This window comes from Pseudopipra pipra, chromosome 1 (genome assembly GCF_036250125.1).
Source record: "Pseudopipra pipra isolate bDixPip1 chromosome 1, bDixPip1.hap1, whole genome shotgun sequence".
Lineage (NCBI taxonomy): Eukaryota > Metazoa > Chordata > Aves > Passeriformes > Pipridae > Pseudopipra > Pseudopipra pipra.
Window position 1 is genome coordinate 40,560,309 of NC_087549.1, and position 13,360 is coordinate 40,573,668.

Genomic DNA, 13,360 nt, shown 5'->3' on the forward strand with positions numbered 1-13,360 from the left:
GAATATTCTGAGAAGCATATCAGTTTTTGCACTGCTCTGCAGTAGGTCTCGGGGTCAGGAACTTTTGCTGTGTAGAATTTAATTTTGTTTCATTTGAGTCTTAAGGTGGTCTATGAGTAGGACCAGTTTACACTGAAGTATACCCTTTTCTCTAAATATACTTGTTGTTACACATGTTGCATAGTACGACTGGGAAGTCTGCCCTCTGCAAAATTATTATGTGCCTTTTTGCAGTGCTAGTTTTCTTTGTGATCTAATATTGCATCCTTTCTTGTTTTATGGAGTTTTAGCTAGAAGCCAGATTGGCTGTAAGCAGTTATGGCAAAAATTGATTAGTACTTTGTAGTGCTTTTTCATTCCTATAATTTTTTCATTAATAAATTCTAATGCAGGGAATTACTTCTTAGTGCCAAATGAATAATTCTAGAAACGGAGAAGAACTATATTGCCTCTATTGCCTTTTCAAGCTACATTTGCCTTTTAAACTTTGGTGAGCTATCTCAGTGCTGTATTTTAAGGTCACTGATGTCTTCAGCTCACTTTACAAGCCATTTTGCACTCCTAAAGCAGCAATGATAAATGATGAAAGATAAACACTTACTTCCTTTAGCACTCACTGTATTAACACTCAGTCATATTAACAACATCCACATAAAATACTGAGGAGCATGGGAAAGTCTAGTCCCCAAATACCGGCTAAGAACTGAGTTCAGTGTTGATGCACTCAAGCAGCATCAGACTTGAAAAACAGTTGAGGTTGGAAGCGACCCTCCAAGGTTGTCTTGTCCAACTCCCTGCTCAGACTGAATTGCTATGACAGGTCTTCAGTTTACAGCTAACTTTGCAAACATTCAATTTGGTCCTTTGTTTTGAAGCCTCATTTGAAACTGATAGTGTAATTTGAGTAATTTCTAAGTTCTCCCCTCAAAATCTATCTTAGGTAAATGCTAGCTTTTAACATGCTGTAAAATGTTTTTTATTTAATTGTAAATGCAAGAAATGTGGCAGCTACCAAGTAGTTATTTCTACAGCTGCTCCCAGCAAACACACCAGACTGTTTTTCTGTATATTAGATGATTATTCTGTATAAGAAGAAACTGATGCATGGGAAGTTTCACCTGAATTTGAGGAAGAACTTTTTTACTCTGCAGGTGATTGTGCACTGGAACAGGTTGCCCAGAGAGGTTGTGGAGTCTCCCTCACTGGAGATATTCAAGAACCATCTGGACACAATCCTGTGCTGTGTGCTTTAGGATGATCCTGCTTAAGAAGAGAGGTTGGACCAGTTGACCCACTGTGGTCCCTTCCAACCTGACTGATTCTGTGATTCTGTTTCATAGTTCTAACTGAATTTTTCAAGTACCGTGAATTTATGGTATTTCACTGTACTTATGAATAGTTGCTCCATATTTTTGGCTCAATTCTCTGAAATCAGTTGTGGGTGGCAACCTTATTTTCCTTTCCCAAAGTTTTGCTTTTTGGACTTAAATTTGCTCTTTACCTGTTTGTGTTGGGACTTTCTTAATAGGTGATTTTTTTTTTTTTTGCTGTATCTTACTTTTTAGGCAAGATTACTGAGTAAGGAGAAGGTTTTTTCTGTGGTGGGATGAGCATTTCTAGTATCTTCTGTCTCAAATCTCTGCATGAGACCTGTTCTGAACACGTGGAAGTGTGCTTGTGGACACACCTTTAGCAAATGCTGATACTTGCAATCAAAGCTGCTATATTTTGGTCCTGTTTACATGTGCTGGGAGTATTAGAGGTGCAGAAAAAATTATAAAGTAAGTAATGGCTCATTTTTATTCTTTGAGGATTAAGTACAAAGATAAGACCTATGTATAACCAAAAAAATTGTTGTGTTGGAGTTTAACACTTACGAGCTTACACATTCTATAGTCATTATCAAGGACATTATGTTTATGTATTAATTATCAAGGAAGAACAAAGAAACATAGTCTAAAGATCCTGGATACTTAGGGAGTAGCCGTCAGTTTTAAGAACCAGTGCACCTCTCTGGGTCTGTATTACTTAAGCAGTTGAAATGTTGGCACTTAATGTCTAATATAATCAAAGTAATGAGGAGACAGCTGAGCTATGCCTCTTGTGGGGTTCTGGTCAGCATTGACTACCATGTCTCTTGTGAATGGTGGGGTGTATTTTTAGCACAACGACTGAAATAGTAGAAAAAGTTTATGATGAATACTGAACTTAGCAAAGTAGATGATAATTTTGTAGAAAATTGATAACTTTCTAAACTTCTGAAGAGAGCTTTATTTTGTGTAACTGTACAACAGAAAAAAGGTATTTTAGTTTCAGTTGAGATCAACAGCCTGAAGTCAACTGCTTTTAAAAGACTGTAAGGGAATTGCCCTTTTTTGGTATATAATAAGCTTTCTTGAATTAGACTGTAATATTTTTTCAGAGATTGTGTCTTTAAAAACATTTAATCAACAAAACAGCTAAGCAGTAAAATATCCTCTTTTAATTTTAGACCTTGTAATACTCATCATATTTCTATTCCTTGTGTTTGTAGCTCTTACGGATAAGTGAATTCCTGTAAACACAATTTGCCACAGATATGATGCATGCAGTTAAATATGCCTTTGTTGACCATCTAACACTACATTATAGAGTTTGAAAAAAATTTCCAGATTAACAGTAAAGTGTAAGTACATGTAAGTGTTGTTCCTGATTTGTGGCTAGTCCAGAATATGAGATCTTTTGAACCCATGTACAGGATAGAACAAACAGTAATGGTTTTAAACTAAAAAAGAGTAGATTTAAACTAGATATAAAGAATAAATTTTTTATGATGAAGGTGGTAGAACACTGGGACAGGTTGCCCAGAGAGGGGGTGGATGCCCCATCCCTGGAAGCATTCAGGGTTAGATTGGATGGGGCTCTGAGCAACCTGACTGGGTTGATGTCCCTTCTTATTGCAGGGGAGTTGGACTAGATGGCCTTTGAAAGGTCCCTTCCAACCCAAAATGTTCCATAATTCTATGTATGATTACTGTGTGTGCATGTGTGTGTATACTGTGATGGCATATGCTTCAATTTTTGCAATGCTTAAGTTTTTAAGCACTGAAAAATTGAGAAATGTCAGCTTATGACTGCTTGTCAGACTTGAATTTCATATGCCTGAGGATGCACTTTTCAATTAGCTAATTAGGTGCTCTTTTGCTCAGCTTGTGTTTCCACATCTGTTCTCAGTTATGCATTAAAACCTTGCCCTGAACATATGATTATATTCTTGTCCTTTTTATGATGACAGTTTCCGAGCAGAACACTTGCTATGTGCCTCTTTACGTAAGACATGAGTGTCTCCAGATAATTCACTTATTTTTGGTCCCTGACAACCAGGGTGACCAATTTGAGATACTAGGACTGATGTTTCAGAGCGTAGCAGTTTATATCTTCAAATACTGTGCTCTCACCGTTTGTGCTCTCTCCGTTATATAAGTGAGAAAGTGGTGTGTGCAAAGGCATGTGACACCTGAAATAAAAATTACAGCCTTGCATCTGTGTCCTGATTGACACTTGTGGTTCTCAGGTACCCCTGGGAACTGCATGTTGGTAATCTGCATGAGTAAGTTCTTACTCCGTAAAACAGTTTCCCATATTAATACAACACATGCAGTTATACTGTGCTTGTGTATCAAATCCCATACCCTTCTGAAGTTTTTGTTGTGGGATGTAACACGCAAACAAAAAAATCAATTTTTTTACCATGGTTTATCTGAAATACATTAATTTTCAGTGGATTTTCGTAGGTTTTGATTTCTATCTGCAGGGATCTTTTGCATTTTTCAGCTTTGTATTAGACTTTCATAATGTAAGTATTTAAAAAAAAAAAAAAAAGAAATCAATCTTAGTGCTTTTCCATCTGCCAAATTACTTTTTGCTAATCTACAAGTGCCATCTTGAACTTTCAGACTTTCTGTTCATACAGTCACCCAGCAATCATCTTAAGAAATTTTTGTTAAACCGGTACTGCACAGGAAGCTTAGGATGAGCCATGGTTCTTGTATGGTACCTTTGGACTGGCTACAATAATCTTTCTTCTTCTGCCTTTTTAGTCTCACTTTTCCCAGCTCTTCGGTGAGTTCAGAAAGAGGAGCTTACTGCTGACAACTGAAGTGCATTCCCTGTATGGTTAAATGAAGCAAATGCGTTTGTCTCATTGTAGATGAATAATATTTTCCATGACACGTACATAATTTTAACCTATTCACTGGTGACAAAAAAAAAAGTGCACAAGCTTTAATGCCCTGGTGATGGAGCTGGTTGGTTAGTCTTAAGAGAAAGTTCTTTTTTGGAAAATCTCAACTCTTAGGAACTTGAAACGTCCCATAGAAGTACATCTAACTACTATGGGTAGACATGCCACAGCGTAGTCTGGCATGAAGGGGGTCATCTGCTGTTAAGGGAAGACTCCTCACTGTCTAACTACTAGGCCATTTATTAAACAGAATATTCCGTCAGTGTTCTCTGTGAACTCTATGAATAAATAGCTTTCTCCAAGTACCAGTGTTTGGGGTTTTATTTGGGGTTTTTTGTTTGTTTTTTCCCTCTTTAACTGCAAGATAAAACTGCAACACCTTATATGCAATGGGATAGCTGTTTAGTAGGCATCAGTAGTGCCAGTCTCCTTCATACAAAACATTCTTATAACCAAGTATTTTCACAGATACGTTAAAAAACTGAGAAAGAGGAGAGGTTAAAATTATTTTGTTTTCTGGATTTATTTAAAAAAGTGTATTTTAAACTTTTCTACAAACTTATTTTTTGTGTTCCTTTACCCATCAGAAAATTATGTATTTATTGATTTTGTGTTTCTTGAACAATTGAAATCTGTTGTCTTGGATATTTTGTTTTCAACAACAGGCTACATATTCTGCAGAAACATCTTGGGAAGTCATTGAATCTCAATCTAGCTTAGGTAATTCTGCACTAATTCCACTGTCAATCAGATTTCGAGACAAAAATCAACATTTTAGAGATGGTGTTGTCTGTTATTCTCTCCTTGCTTCCTATAACAGCTATAGAAGATGAAATCGTAAACCTGTTCAGGTGTTCAGTGCATAATTTGATTTTTTTTTTTCTAACTTCATAGAAATTTTTGTTCAAGCATCCTCAACAATGATAAAGAGAACCAAAATTATACTACTAAGCATTATTTTTATTGTAAGGAAAAGAAATCTGTAAAGTATGTCCTGTACTTTTAAACATAAAGTAATCTAAGAAGGAAGTTTAATGATGAGGTCGTTCATTCATTTCCCAGTAGATGTTCTTGGAAACCTGGTTTAAAAGATGGCATGAGAAAAATAACAAGCCCCTTATGTTTTACACTTCTTTTTTGCTGAACTTTACACAATGTGAGAAGAGTATTCTTAAGAGTTGATAATAACCATCTTCATTGGTAACCTTTTGCTTTCTACTTGTCACAGAATTTACACCACCTTTCGTAAATACTCTTCACCTGCCTTTCATGTTTTCAGTGGCTCTGAATTTATTACATTTGTTTAATTATTTCTCTAGGTCAGTGAGGGATCATAATTATTTTTGTCCATAGGGGATTTCTGTGGAAGCTGAATTGCTTTGCTACAGGCTGGATGTTATTTTCCTTTATGGCTATACCTTCTCATCTTCGGTAACTACGGAGCAAAGGAAAGAGCGGATGTTGGAGTATGTGTTAAGGAGCAGTGGACCTCAGTGAGAGCAGAGCTCTGGCTCTGGCACTGGCCTGTGCTCGTACTCGTGATGCAGGGTCACAGGCAGGTTTTTAGGATGTTGCTTTGCCTTGGGTCATTTCTTGCATTGTGTTTTCCCTAAATGTAGGTGTGAGGAAGAGGAGGTAAGTGTAGGGGTTGAAGCATCTGTGTCAGAAACTTCCTGTGATTCTTCTTAACATAAAACCCAAGAATTGGTACCCAGACAGTCCAAAACATTCTAGCACTGCTTTTAGCTCCTTAGCCAGGAGAACAAAAAATAATTTTTGAAACTGTTCTTAAAGTTTAACACTTCAGCTGAGTGCTGAGTGTGTCCTCTGAGGGATCAGTGGTGAAGCAGTTCTGCACGTTGCTCTCAAAGAAACTAAACCCAAGACACTGTTTGAATCTCACCCCCTTTTCTACAAAGCGTGATGCTGCAAGTGGTAGGGATTCCTGAGCCCCCTCAAAAATTCAGTCTACTGCTCTGCCAGCTCTGACACTTCCCTATCACAAATATTCAGAGTGCCAGTGACTTGCAGTTGTGGCATTTATATATCTTTAATACACTTGCAGAAAGTACAGTCTCCACATTTTTAGCTTCTTAAAATAGATAAGTATTTTCTACTGGACGACGTCTGTCACTGTTGCATAACCTTCTTTGAGTTCTTTCCGAGAGAATATTTTTGTTAAGTCTGTGAACACAATTATTAGATAAATGATAGAGCAATAGTAGCACTTCCATTTCTGCACGCTTAGTTATTCCTTTTTAAACAAGCATGTGATTATCATATGAAGGTCAAAGGAGTTGATTTAGTAGTTGTTTTCATTTAAAACCTTTTTAGATGTGGGGGGAAAAAAAAGAAATTCCAATGCAGGGGAGGTCTATTATTACATTTTTGAGTACATAAAATGAATCGTGGTAAGTTACTATTTTAAATGTGCCTCAAGAATCTGTGAGTCTTTTTATAGCACAAAATCTGTGGGTTACTTCAATGAAAAGGAAAAAAGCATGCTATTATTCTCATGCATTTTTTGACATAAGTAATGTTTAAATCTATTTTTAAAATGTAGAATTAGGTGCTTTCTTATTTTAAAACTGGAGTTAAATAAGGTTCTCCTTTATTGAACTTCATCCAATTATGTATGCAGGGTAGTTAAACAGTTATTTTGTGGGTTTGAGGCAGTTTTTTGGCTGTTTTTGTGATCAGTAAAAGTAGACAATAAATGTAGTAACCTCTAAAATGGAATTTCTTGCTTTCTTCCTTCTGTGTTTCCTCTTTGTGACTAATACAGTATACCTGAGCTCTGCTTCTAACATATGTTTCTATATAGATTATTTAGCATGAAAACAGCAACATAGTATTGCTGTTGGATAGCTATGTAATGTTTTGAATGTGCTTAATGTAAAGCTGGTAATTCCTTGGTTGTCTGTTTCTATCTGACTTGAGATTAGTCCTTTCATTACACTGACTTCCTCTAGGCCTGCTTTTAAAAGTTGCATGTGTTGAAGATGGACATCAAAAAAGAGTAATTTCCTGCAAGGCATTAGTTTAGCCTCTGTTTTGTCTCTTTCCCTAAATTCTAATTTTGATATGTGAGTGACCATATATTCTATTTAAAAATTTATATATATATAAAGAATTATAAGGGAAGCATGGGGCTATACAGGCTACAGTTCTCCTTTGGAAGAAGCAAAATCCACAAATTTTTGAATTTTGGAACAAATCAATAAGGGAGAACTACAGATAATAGATAAAGTAACTTGCTGGGTATTATACTAGAGGATACTTTCTTAAGGATAAGTAACTTTACTTTACTATACTGTAGTTCCACTTTGTGATAGCCATTGTTCATAATTCCACTGACTTCTCTGTGTTCCACTTGGTAGGTGGAAATAAGGGTCTCGATTGAGTTGCTTCTCCAGGTCCCTGTTTCATATAAAGTAAGCCTTACAGTCTGCATCTGCTCAGCATATTTTTCCTATTCTCCAATTTTTTTTTTCCACTTTCTTAGCCTTTGTTCTTTTCCTTGTCTCCCAGTTTCTCATCTCTGTTATTTGATTCTGTGTGAGAATATATAGATTTTTTGCCTTGTATCATTTGCTACCCCAAAGTCCTGAACTGTGAAAGAAGAGTAGCAGCAGTGCCCTGCTAGGCAGCTAAGGCTCATCTGTTGGTTTGCTTCTGACCTGAAGACTTCACACTTTGAGTGCATTTTTGATGGCCGTTTCAGGGAGGAAATGGCTGCTTGCGTTTCAGGAAGATATTAAAACTATGAAGAAGGAAGAAAAAAAATTGCTGTTTTCAGGGTAAAGGTGAAAATTGATTTTTTCTGGTATTAGCTGCTTGGAAGAGTGGCAGTACTCATAAGAAATATCACAGTGGAAATGATGCTGCTCAGATTTGAAGTGGACATCAGCAATGTGATACAGATCCTAGAATAATCCTGACAGTTCACAGATTAGATATTTTTGTGACAGAAATGGTTTTCAAGATTGAAGGGAGAAGGAAATTTTTGTTTATTTTGCCATGGCCAAAAGGAGAACTGGGAGAAGGTGACTGGGTACTACCAGGAGGAGAGAGGCCAGTGGTATCTGGGACCCTGGGGAAGGGTAGCAGGACTCTGGAGACCTCATAATGTCTGCAGAGTGGTGTCTTCTGGGGTGTGTTTCCACAAGGATGCAAAGATGCCGTCCTGGTAGCATCAGCCAGGTACGCAGTTGTAGCACGGCTCAGTCTACTGATTTTTGTTTGTGCTGAAGATTTTGGATGTGTTCTAACAGCTCCCATGTGCTTCACCAAATGTTCTGATGGGTTCTGGTTTTCCCAGTATCTCTGGTTTTCTAGCATGGAGAAAGGTTCCCATAATCCTCACTGTTCATAAGTATATGGAATAGTTAGTAAAGGCATCTGATTCTGCACAGGACTGTATCTCCAGAGCAGAATGATATTCCCTCATACATTAAAATAATACATGAAAGTCTCTGACCAACTCAGAGATTTGAGAAGGACTTTCCAAATACAGGTTTGGCTAGAGATCCCGAAGAAATGCTCATGCTAAAAATAAAGGCCAAGACAAGCAAGACAGCCCAAGCTGGTGGCTTGGCGAAGATCAAAATTATCCTGACTGGTTTGTGGGGAAAAAGTACACTTTTACCCTTATTTCTTGTACCATTATCCCTGTTTAGGCTTCACTGTAATGTTACCTAGTACAGACACCTACTACAGAGAAACACCTCAGTGACTTCAGATGAAGCATAGATGATAGTCTAATGTTTGTAATGAGTCACAGTTTGAGCATTAAATGCTTGGCTTTGCAGGGAAGTTCAGGCCTAGATACGTGATTCCAGATGCTCACTTTCTTCATCCCAAAGCAATGGGGGGAAGATGATGTCCAAAGCCTTCAAAGATCTAAGAATCTGCACTCTCAACATTTTTTACCTTTTTCTGATTTGTTTAAAAGGAAACCCAGAACAACTATGTTAGAAACCTACCCATCTGAAGTTCATCTGACACTGCGGTTCATGTGACACTGAAGTGTCAAAACATACAATGGTTAAAAATTAATAAGTAAATCAATCCTTGGTTCTTTAGGATGCCAGCAGCTGACACTGGCAGTAGCATGATGTATGCAGAGGGAAAGGTGGTGCTTTCTGATAACAGTGTTTATGAATAAGATACCTTCATTTTCTTATGAGATTATCTTCAGAGACGGGCAAATAGAGGATTAAGTGACTTCAAAACATGCAAGAAGGTGAATTAAAATTGCCAGGTCTTCTGTCCTGCTGGAGGAAAGCATCTCTCTTGCTTTGAGGCCCAGTGATGCCAAATGAAATGAATGCAGTGTCTCCTGATGGCAGAGCAGTGCTATTTAAAGGACAAGTCCAGGCAACACAAAAACATCACCTATAAACTGAATTTAGAGGACTGATCCTAACATTCAGAGTTTTAAATGTTTTTTGTAAATTTTTAGGAGGCATAGTTTAATTTTCTTTTTTTTTTTTTTTTTTTGCCAGTAGTAGGAATATGTGAGTTTGTACAATGGTTTCTTTACTACAGAATGGGATAGAGTTTTTTTCTGAGGGAAAGTAGTGTCAACTGGCTGGGCATCTGTGAGGAAAGTGGATATTTTTTGATACTTTGTAGCTCTGAATATCACAACCACAATAGTGGGAAATTCCCATGAAGTTATGAAACCAATAAAAAAACCTGCTATTGCTTTGAAATACTTTTTCCAAATTAGAAAAAAGTCATCTATGACAGGAAATATGAACCAAAAGACAACGGATTTTGCCTTTATTTTTTTTTCTTTCATTATTCATGAAAAGCCTTATCTTTAGTAAGAATGGTTTCTATTAGTGTCTTGCTGAGATGAACCTTTGACTCCTCTAACGTCTGCAGTGCCACAGACAGGGTAGTCTGTTAACTGATATGGAGTGTTCTGCAAGAATTCAAACAGTCCTAGATATTAAACACACCATGGGAGATGTTGCAAGATCATGCAGCTTGGTCAGAAAATTGGTGTAGCAGCCTTTCTCCAACATCTTTAAAATAATAAAAGGAACAACAAACATCTCTAAGGAAATAGATATGCCAAAATAAAAATACACTTTGTGAGAAAGGCTACCTTTTTGAATTTTATTAAAGCTTTCTATCTGTTTTACCTAATTTAATGTTCAAGTTTTCAAAAAAATTTTTTTAAAAAATTCTTAGTTAAAATTCTTTTTCACAGATTTGTGCTAAATGTGCTCTTAAAAATCGTCCTGCACATCTGATACTTGAGGAAAGATATTGAAAAGAGGAGTAAAAAAAAGGGAGGGGGAAAAAGCTGATGCTAATTTACCTTGGGAAAAATAAGTCGTTGTAAAAAACTTTTGGCATTGTGCTGCGACACTAAGCAAGTGAACATTCATTATAATAAGCTTAAACATCTAGAGCACTATAAAGGGCCAGCTCCCAAAACAGTTGTCTTCCACTACAAGCTAATTAGATGAGGTGCCTTAAAAAAAAAAAACACCCATTGAGCTGTGAACATTAGCTAGCAAGTATGTTCTTAAAGTAATTTCTGTGGTGAGAAAGTGTCTCAATTGTGGTTAAATACGAATTCCTTTTAGGTAATTCAATGAATGTCCTTATATTAGGAAGTAAATAACTAGTTTGTCTTTAGACTGGTCTATTTCTACAGTGCTTCTACAGGGAAGGTGCAGCATGAGCAATTCTTCCATGTGCCAAGAAAGTTAGGGGTAAGTTCTATTGCTGCTGTTGTAATGAGTGTTTTCATATTTTTTTTTTAAATTTTTAATTTTACAGTGTTTAAGTCAGGAAACTGATTAGATCACTTAATTTTGTCTTAGTTTGGCAGTCTATAGGCCATTATGTTTTTTTCTCCTTTAGGACAGAATTGAACACAAGCTGCCTACATAAAAAATAAAAACATGAGTCTGTCTTCCACAAGGACACTTGGTCTCAGTGTCAAGACTCCCACTAATTCCTAGCTATTTGTTACAGTGATTAATCCTACTTTCTAAAAATAAGAACGAAAACAAACAAAAAGAAAAAGGAGCCTGACTTCTAAATGTTATGCACATGACTTAGTTTCCAGCTCGTGTTTTCATTTTGCTAGTTGCTGTCCCAGGGTACTTTAGAGAGGGCCCGGGGGGGGGGGGGGGGTGTGTTGCACTCAAAAATGGTTGAGTGACCTGTGTCTGCTGTACTATGGGAAGCAAGAAAGCATCTTCCCTTCCTGAAGATCCTCATGTCTTATTCCGCTTTTTTGACTGACTTACGTAGATTGGTCTCTAAAAGTGTGTAAGAAGTTTGTGGTTTGGGTTTTTAATTTTTAGTTTGTTGTTGATTTTATTTTTTCTGTATGTAGGGGATCTAAGGTGCCTTCATAAAAATCTACCAGCCAGACCGACTGCCCTAACCAGATGCACCTCCAAGGGCAAAGACTTCCCATCTCTCAGGAGGGAACACGTGGTCCAGTTTCTGTGTCTGCTGTGTGTATCTGTGCATGTGCTACTTGGTGTTTGTCCAGTGTCCAGGTCTGTGACTAGAAATCCCAAAGCAGATGGCCAATCCTAAAGGTGGATATGAAACTATCTTTAGTGGCAGATTTGCACTGGATAAGTGCTCTGTTGCCAGGGGAAAAAATGGCTGAAGGTGCTCTCATTGTGTTGGATGTGTAGACATCATACTGAAGGATTTATTTAGAAATATTAGAAAATTTTTAAAATTAGTTGCTATTATATTCAAAGGCAGTAACCAGAACTGGTGTGTTGAGTGAGTTAAATACTGACAAAAAGTGACTTTAAGTGTCAATGCAGAGACAGGTGATTGGCAAAACTCCGAGGAGATGATTCCCTCCAAGCCTTGTTAGATGTGATGGCAAAATGATTTATCAGTCTCTTCATACTGACCTTGTTGCAATGTGATGGGCATGATACGTTGGGTTTATTGTTTGGATTTGGGGTTGTCTTCCCCCAACCATGTTTGAAGCTACTTTTTTTAGCCTTTTGATTTTTCTCTAATCTGGTTAAGTAAAATGATTAGCTAAGCATTTTGACGGTATAGGTAATATCAAGATTCCTTGACAGCCGATGAATGGCAAAACTTCCTACACCTTAGTATTTGGACCATAGTGGAACATGATGCCAATGCTGGGAAGGAGCAGTTAAGCAGTAGGTAGTGTACTCCTCCTCTGCAAGCATCTTGTCAGCTGCTGTAGCTGCCAGGTGTGGAGAGATCTGCAAACAGGTTACGTCTCCTGTGACACTCACACTGTGGGAGGTGGAAAACATCCAGCACAGCCTGAGAGACACGAAGGAATCATGAAAGGTAATAAATATGCTTTCTTTTTTTTTTTAAAAAGGTAAATTCTTAGATATTAATCCATCCAGAGAATTTGTCACAGCCCTATTTAACTAGATATAAACTTCCTTTTTTCCTAAACATCACAGACGTTATGGAATTTGCAGCTTAAACAGCTGAGGGGAGCACAGCTGAGGTATTTGAGGAACTGCATTGCATAGACAAGTAGGGTCATAACTTATTAAAACATTTGCAAAACACATTCCAGTGAGATGAAGTTAAACAGCTAGAGCATCTTCCCACATAAGAAAGGCATCAGGGAGCAGAACAAGTAATCAGGGAAATAGGCTGCCCAGACACATTCTTTGGATAGTTGAACCCACTTTTGATAACTCTGAGCTCACTATCATTGGCTTGTAGGGCAAATTCAATTGGTATTACAGTAAATGATGCTGTAGCTTATGTAAGAATTTTTTTCTTCCCTCATCCCACTGTATTTCTAAGCTCTATGTGATTGTAGGCTGCCTTGAATGCATGTGTTTTGGTCAGAAATAGAGTAGTGTGCAACATAATCTTCCTGAAAATCCTGCATATAAATAGTACAGGTGGAAAAGATGTCCTCTAGTTCAACAGCAACTTGAAAACTGGTCTGGCTGTCCTAGTACAGTGATGTTATATTGGCAATAGTAAGCAGTAGTAGAGCCAAGGATTTAAAGTTAGTGCACAGAGCTCCTAGGCAGCTTCTCTGTGCCCCATCCAACATGCAGTTAGTGCAGCTGCACGGTCATGACTCTCTCCCCTTCCATCCCTCTTAGCCCTTACATTTTGAGGGGCTAG